Source organism: Palaemon carinicauda, chromosome 11 (genome assembly GCF_036898095.1).
Source record: "Palaemon carinicauda isolate YSFRI2023 chromosome 11, ASM3689809v2, whole genome shotgun sequence".
In the NCBI taxonomy this organism is placed as follows: Eukaryota; Metazoa; Arthropoda; class Malacostraca; order Decapoda; family Palaemonidae; genus Palaemon; species Palaemon carinicauda.
The window spans coordinates 64,028,585-64,037,241 of record NC_090735.1 but is presented as its reverse complement, the minus strand read 5'-3'; the positions used below and the strand labels follow the sequence as shown (position 1 = coordinate 64,037,241).

Genomic DNA, 8,657 nt, shown 5'->3' with positions numbered 1-8,657 from the left:
TTTTTCCAGCGCCAATGATCCGTCCATCCATCTAACCCCGACCTCCAAAATGTCTGAGTCTTGACATCACTTCTCTATACCTGTAACAATAAGAAGAAAGACGAAGAAATCTTGAGTCAAGTGAAGAGAGGGACTGACTGAGCAGACGGGGAAGGTTGCCGTTGTTGGAAGGTAAGTGATGGACTCGAGGAATTGTAATTTGGAGGGACTTAATGTTGGATCTGGCCGACAACGGTGGCCACATTAGACCTTCGCGGGAGCTTCTTGTGATCTTCGGCCAGGGCTCCCAAAAAGTGATGGATCTGACGCCGGTTTGCTGAGAAGGGGCGGAAAGAGAGAGAGAGAGAGAGAAAGATGAGAGAGAGAGAGAGAGAGAGAGAGAGAGAGAGAGATTGAATATAGTATATATATGCATATACATTATATCTATGCAGTACATGTTTATACACACACTCACATATATGTAAATGTGTGTATATATATATATATATATATATATTGCTGTTGATTTGAACATATAAATTTCCGACATAAATCTCATTAAGTTTGCATGTTGATATTTGTTTATTAGCTTATTTTAGTTTAATGTTATTTACTTACCTCTTGTTTTCAATCAAGTAAACTTTAACTAAATATTTTTGCCCTTTTTAATTGTGATTCATATTATGATGAAATATTGGAATAAAACATTGGATATTAGAAAACAACGATCTGGAGCCTAACTAAATGCTGAATTGAACTGCAAAGAGAAGGAATAGAATCATAAGGATATGTAGCTCAATATGGAAACTAAAGTAGAGATATTGACTATTTACTGTCAATGGTAAAGAGACGGAAGGTTAATTGTATACCCATCAAAGGTGATAGCACCAGTTGTATTGGAGCCATCGCTGGTTGCTTTGCCATTTGGGGTTACGAACAATGGATTTGGTGAGGGTGGAGAAGAGGGAACTGGTGGCCTGAGAGAGAGAGAGAGAGAGAGAGAGAGAGAGAGAGAGAGAGAGAGAGAGAGAGATAAAATCCAAAATCAATGTAAAGTGAAATTTCTTAGTGAGCTTTTTGAATATCGGTGATTCTTGTAGATAGTTTTTATTTTTTTTTTTCTGATGATATCTTGAAAATCTGAATGAAATAAATTGCCATGAAGATATATAAGTAACATGAAAAGGTTTTCCCAAGATGTGGCGTTAAGAACTATTAGTTGATATACATTATAGTGGGCATAAAGACTATTAGTTTGAAAAAAAGAAAATATAAAAGCTTGAAATAATAGACTTGAAACTCCGTTTTCACAAAAAGTTTTAATGTAATGTTTACATTTATTTGTTCTGAAAGATACTATTTATACAACACAAAGGGCTATCTCATTTACGTAAATGTTTAACCTGTAGGGACCTATTTCAAGCAAACGAATGTTTAAATATTGGCGACCATTTCACTCACTCGGTTTAAATCGAGAAGCCTTTATTTCTCTAGCATGAAATTAAGTAAAGGGCTATTTCACTCGTATATTATTAAATCATTGGAGGATATTTCACTCACGTTAATGTTTAAAGTGGGTTGGGACGGGATGCAATTTCACTGGCATGAATGTTAAGGTAAATTATTTCACTCGTATAAATGTTTAAATATGGGGGCTATTTCACTCACTTGAGGCGATTTCCATCACATAAATATTGAGAGGGGGCGATTTGTCCCCTTTAATGTTTAAATATGTGGGGGGGGGGGAGGGGGCAGCTCTTTCACACGCTTAACAAGAATACATGCACACAGACATAATATAAATATACATATATATATATATATATATAAGTAAATAAATATATATATATATATATATATATGTGTGTATATATATATATATATATATATATTTATACTTATACATGTGTATATATACATAATATATACGTATATATATATATATATATATGTATGTACATATATATATGTATAATGTATATGTATGTACATATATTCATAACCAATGGAAATATTTATGTACATATTTACCGTTTTAAAAAGTACATTAAATATTTTTGTATGAAATACGAATCTTGACTTGTTGGATTTTACCGAAGTCTGAGACGTGCCAAATGAAGTTATTCTGCAGAGAAATCTGACGAGTAATTAGAAAGTGGTTATATCTTACATCAAGAGATAGGATCAACCGTATAATTATCGTCTTCCAATTTTCAAATGGTCTTGCGAGCGCCAAAATATAATACTAGTTCAAAGTGCAAATCTTGGCCAAGTCATCGTCCTGCCTTAATATCGAGTCGCTTTTGATATATCTGCACAAGGTGTGTGCGTGTATATATATATATATATATATGTGTGTGTATATATATATATATTTGTATATATATATATATTTATATATTTATATATATATATATATATATATATTATATATATTTATATATATATATGTGTGTATATATATATATATATTTATATATATATTTATATATATATATATATATATATATATTTATATATATATATATATATATATACGGGTAAAAAAATAACTAAAAACATAGTCCCTGCCACATTTCTACAAATGTATATATGTACAGAATATTCGCATCTAATTTCAATCAGAGAGAGAGCTAGAGTGAGAGCGAGCCTCTCCCTTGTTTCACAAGTGTTCGGTCTTATAAAGAGAAAAGCAAAACGACTTTTAACATGAACAAAACATTGTTCGGGCTGCAAAGACCGCGAGAATAATTCACATCTCTCTGGCCAAGTCTCCTCGTCCTTTGTCCTTCCAACGCCCCGGATTTCCAAAAGAAAATATCCAACGCCACGAAAGAAAATCTAATAGATTCCTGCTGGGTTATAAAAGCTCTCTATGTTAAAAAAATAATAAATAAAAAATCTAACACAGTAAAAAAAAACACGGTCCAGTTTGCAAAAAAGAGATATAGGCAAAAATCTACGGCGAACAGAATAAATGATAAAATCATTTGCATGTTTCTCCGTTGGTTCGCCATCACGACACTGGTTAGCCTAGTCATGACAATTAAACGGCCTAATTAAATCTCGTGGTTTAAATGACCCGGTTAACTATTTCATAAACCGTTGTAATTCGCTTAAGCATTCGCGGCCATTACTATTCAGATTGCAACGAGAATAAGACTCGCAACAAAATTAATAAACAGCACAGGCAAAAGGACATTTTTTTTCTTTTTTTGTAGGAAACACTGATACAGAACATTCCGAGAGTCCGAAAGTATGATTTATTTTGTGTTGGTTGTAAAACATGAACTTGTTTCGACTTCTGGTTGACTGGCTTTTTCTCTCTGAATTTTGAATTATGTTCCCGACCGAATTGTCTTATCTATACGAACACACGTAAAAACAAACACACACACACACACACACATATATATATGTATAGTGTGTATATATATGTATTATATATATATATATATTATATATATATATATATACATGCATACATACTGTTGTAGGTTGGCCAGGGCACCAGCCGCCCGTAGAGATACTACCACTAGAGAGTTATTGGATCCTTTGACTGGCAAGACAGTAATGCATTGGATCCCTCTCTGGTTACGGCTTATTTTTTCTTTGCCTACACATACACAGAATAGTCTGGCCTATTCTTTACAGATTCTCGTCTTTCCTCATACACCTGACAACAATGAGATTACTAAACACTTCTTCACCTAAGGGGTTAATTACTGTACTGCAATTGTTCAGTGTACTTTCCTCTTGGTAAGGGTAGAAGAAACTCTTTAACTATGGTAAGCAGCTCTTCTAGGAGAAGGACACTCCAAAATTAAAGCCATAGCCTCTGTACCATGGTCTTCCGCTGTCTTGGGTTAGAGTTCTCCTGCTTGAGGGTACAGTCGGGCACACTATTCTATCTTATTTTTTGCTTCCTCTTTTTTTTTGGAATGGTGTGTTAGGCAGGCTTAACAGAAGGGCTATGGAGGCCTGGTGGTTTATCAAGAGGTTGTCTTTTCCTTATCTGATTCTTTTTCTTCTCAAAACCATCCTTACTGTCCTCCCTTCAGTTGAAGTGGCTATCCTGGAGGGTGTTTAGCCTTGCATGGTGTATCGGCTCCTCCATGTTGACCAGTTTTTCCGACTTTTTACTGTAGTCTATGGGTTTCATCAATCACTTTATTTATAATTGTGTACATATTGTTTTTGTTATAATTTTTGTTAATCTAGTTTTTAAGTATGATGTCTCTTATTAATATTAATTCTTATGCTGTCTGGAGACATTGAGCGAAATCCGGGACCAGTACGCCCAAGATTTCGTCAATGTCGTCTTCTGTATTGCAATATTCGTGGTCTTCATGCAAATATTCAAGACCTTATAGTTGCGTCCAGACAGTATGATATTCTTTTGTGCTCAGAAACTTTGGTTTCTAATATGAGGCACTCATCTGAGCTCCTTATAACTGATTTTAAGAAGCCAACAATGTTGAAACGTGATGCCATTCCTAGGGCCAGGGGAATGGCGGTGTATATTAGGGCTGAGTACCCTTCTTCTCATAAGTCCTGCTATCAATGTGGATGTCATGAGATTCAGGTAATAAAAGTTTGTGGCAGGCATAACGACTTTTATTTGTGTTCGATCTACCGGACTCCAGACATAGATGATTCTATCTTCGATTGTCTTCTTACCATTATGGCTATGATACAAGAAGATGATAGAAAGGCTTCTTTTGTCTTTGTTGGTGACTTTAATGCTCACCATAGGGAGTGGTTAAGTTCCATCTCTCCTACCCTCTCCTACCGATCGCCATGGCTTAAGAACTATAGACTTTGCCTCTGAATCAGGCTGTGAGCAAATCATAAATGAAGGTACCCATAGGTCTGGTAATTGCTTGGACCTCGTATACACAGACCCCCCTGGCGTTATAACTATAGCAAGGTTGGTTCCCCAGTCGGGACATCTGATCATGTCTTGATTTCATTAGTAGTGAAGACTGAGCAGCCTGTCCCTGATGTATCGTACTCTTGTAAAATTTATATGAAATCTCAAGCAGACTAGAATGGGATTTTGCAAGATCTTTTGTGCTTAAATTGGTCACAATTATATAGTAGTGTTGATCCTGTTTTTCCTTTGAATGAGAATCTAGTCAACATAATTGATAGGTGTATCCCTTCTTGTGTGCTAAGGTACCAAGTGAAGGACAAACTGTGGTTCAATGATGATTGTAGACTTGCTTATTCGGAGAAGCAGGAGGCCTATCATCTTTGGAAGGGTAACAGATCAGATTTGACCTGGAATAACTATACTCAGCTTCGAGCTTTTGCTCAGAGAGTTTATTATTATTATTATTATTATTATTATTATTATTATTATTAATTGCTAAGCTACAACCTTAGTTGGAAAAGCAGAATGCTATAAGCACAGGGGCTCCAATAGAGAAAATAGCCGAGTGAGGAAAGGAAACAAGGAAAAAATAAATATTTTAAGAATAATAATAAAATAAATATCTGCTATGTAAACTATAAAAACTTTAACAAAACATGAGGGAGAGAAATTAGATAGAATAGTGTGCCCGAGTGTACCCTCAAACAAGAGAACTCTAACCCAAGATAGTGGAAGACCATGGTACAGAGGCTATGGCACTACCAAGACTAGGGAACAATGGTTTGATTTTAGAGTGTCCTTCTCTTAGAAGAGCTGCTTGCCATAGCTAAAGAGTCTCTTCTACCCTTACCAAGAGGAAAGTAGCCACTGCACAAATACAGGGCAGTAATTAACCCCTTTGGTGAAGAAGAATTGTTTGATAATCTCAGTGTTGTCAAGTGAATGAGGACAGAGGAGAATCTGTAAAGAATAGGCCAGATTATTCGGTGTATGTGTAAGCAAAGGGAAAGTGAACCGTAACCAGATAGAAGGATCCAATGTAGTACCGTCTGGCCAGTCAAAGGCCCCATAACTCTCTAGCAGTAGTATCTCAATGGGTGGCTGGTGCCCTGGCCAAGCTACTACTTCAACTGAAAAGGAATACAATTCAATCATAAAAGAAACCCTTTTTGGTACAACTCAGGAACATAAATGGTGGTCTACCCTTAAATCTGTAAATGGTGGTCTACCCTTAAATCTGTACTCTTTGATGTAGATGTAACAGTTCCTCCTTTACTTAAACTAGATGGCTCAGTTACTCACTGTCCAAAGGAAAGGGCAACCCTTTTGGCTGATGTGTTTGACAGTAAACAGAGTAATGAAAAACTTGAACTTCCTCATTCCTGTTTTCCTGAGGTTAAACTAACTAGTTTAGCTTTTCGATCTAGTGAAATTAAAGCTCTGCTGATGGACCTTGATGCTTATGGAGGTGTAGACCCAAATGGTATTTTTCCTTTGTTTTTTATAAAGACTGCAGATTTCTTAGCTCCAAAGTTATCTCCTCTATGTAAATGTGTTTGTGGTAGCTCAAGTCCAACTGATTACCGCCCAATTTCCATAACTTCCATATTATCTAAAGTTTTTTAACGTCTTCTGGCAAAACGTCTTAATAGGTTTGCTGAAGGTAATCATCCATTCCCTAGTTTGCAATTTGGTTTTTGTAAAGGCCTTGGAGCATGTGATGCCCTTCTTACAGTCTCCAATGCTGTACAGAAATCCCTTGATTGTGGTCCGGAAGTTCGTATGATTGGCCTTGATTTTAGTGCTGCCTTTGACCGTGTTAATCATGAGGCCCTTGTTTTCAAACTCAAACAGTTGAGAGTGGGTGGGTCGTTTCTTAGCATTATTATTGATTTTTTAAGTAATAGATCTCAAAAGAGTTGTTGTTGATGGGCACCATAGTGAGTATAAGAATGTGATATCCGGTGTTCCACAGGGTAGTGTTCTTGGCCCATTACTTTTCATACTATATACACATGACATGTGGTTTGGCCTAGAAAACAAGCTTGTTGCATATGCAGATGATGCTACTCTCTTTGCATCAATTCCATCCCCTGAATGTAAATCTGTGGTTGGTGAATCCCTTAATAGAGATCTGGCTAAAATTAGTGCATGGTGCAAATTATGGGGTATGAAGTTGAATCCTAACAAAACTCAAAGTATGATTGTAAGTAGGTTAAGGACGGTGGCTCCTCGACATCTGGATCTCATTATTGATAATGTTTCTTTAAAATTGTATGACTCTTTTAACATTTTAGGTGTGATTCTCGACAGCAAATTTACTTTTGAGAAACACATTAGGTCTGTGTCTTCTTCAATTGCACAAAAAATTGGCTTATTAAGAAAGTCTTTTAAGATTTTCGGTGATCAATCTATTCTGAAGAAGTGTTTTAATACTTTCATTCTACCTTGTTTTGAGTATTTTTCTACTGTCTGGTCTTCAGGTGCTAATTCTCATCATAATTTGTTGGACAGAAACTTACGGTCTATTAGATTTCTTATTCCTGATCTAGACATTAATCTTTGGCACCGTCGTTCAATTAGTTCATTATGCATATTGCATAAGATTTTTCATAACTCTGTCCATCCTTTACATTCAGATCTCCCAGGACAATTCTATCCTGTTGGTAATACTAGGCAGGCAGTTAATTCTAATAGCCAGGCCTTCTCCATCATGAGGCTCAATACTACACAGTATTCTAGAAATTTTATTCCAGCTGTTACCAAGTTGTGGAATGATCTTCCTAATCGGGTAGTTGAATCAGTAGAACTTCTAAAGTTCAAAGTTGCAGCAAATATTTCTATTTTGACCAGGCTGACACGAGTCTTTTTATAGTTTATATATGACATATCTGTTTTGACGTTGTTAATAGTTTATATATGTCATATCTGTTTTGACGTTGTTACTGTATTTAGAATGATTTATTGTTAATTTGTTCTCATCATTTATTTATTTCCTTATTTCCTTTCCTCACTGGGCTATTTTTCCCTATTGGAGCCCTTGGGCTTATAGCATCTTGCTTTTCCAACTAGGGTTGTAGCTTGGCTAGTAATAATAATAATAATAATAATAATAATAATAATAATAATACACAACTGCCAAAATGACGAAACTGACTGCAAAATATTCAGATAGATGTGCACACAGAGATTCAACTTTTCTTACCCCTCCTCTGTTAACTACAACACGTAGTTAAGGCGTGATTTTATATATATATATATATATATATATATATAAAACAACAAGACACTCTATCTGTTTTACAAGCCTAAGGGAGATGAATGTGTGTGCTTTTGTCCGTTTGTGTCCCTCTATGTATGTGTCTGAAGCTGCTAAAAATGTTGCGAAGAATAACAGGAATTATTAATTACAAATTGCCGCATTGATATAATCGACATTACTTCTAGATGTTTTCAGTTTACCAAATAAAGTATAAAAATCTACTTTATCCATTACTTCGTGCCTTCCAAGTACAGATATTTAGCCGACTGATCATACTTAAAGGACTTTTTTTATGAATTATTTTTTTTTTGAGTAATTTCGAGAGTTAGTTTCCTTTTTTTCGGACATGTATTGGATGAATATATGAAAAATATTAATAGAAAATACTCGTTTAGAGGTTTAGAGTATCTTAAAAAAAAAAAAAAAATTCCTGAACGTTTATGTACAGATTATAAATTTAAAATCTAAGTAAATATTACCAGACGTTCCTAGATAATATTCTGGCCAATTGGTTACGCTTGGCTGGTAATCACCAGA

The 8,657-nt window shown here is 35.2% G+C and overlaps 1 long non-coding RNA gene across 1 annotated transcript in view; it reads left to right on the top strand.

Annotated features, from left to right (window-relative positions):
• LOC137649694 (uncharacterized) overlaps positions 1-8,657 on the top strand; it is a 274,922-nt gene that overhangs the window by 25,018 nt on the left and 241,247 nt on the right. Inside the window, exon 2 of the long non-coding RNA XR_011045828.1 lies at positions 10-171. This is a non-coding gene — a long non-coding RNA (uncharacterized lncRNA). The remainder of the gene's footprint in view (positions 1-9; positions 172-8,657) is intronic.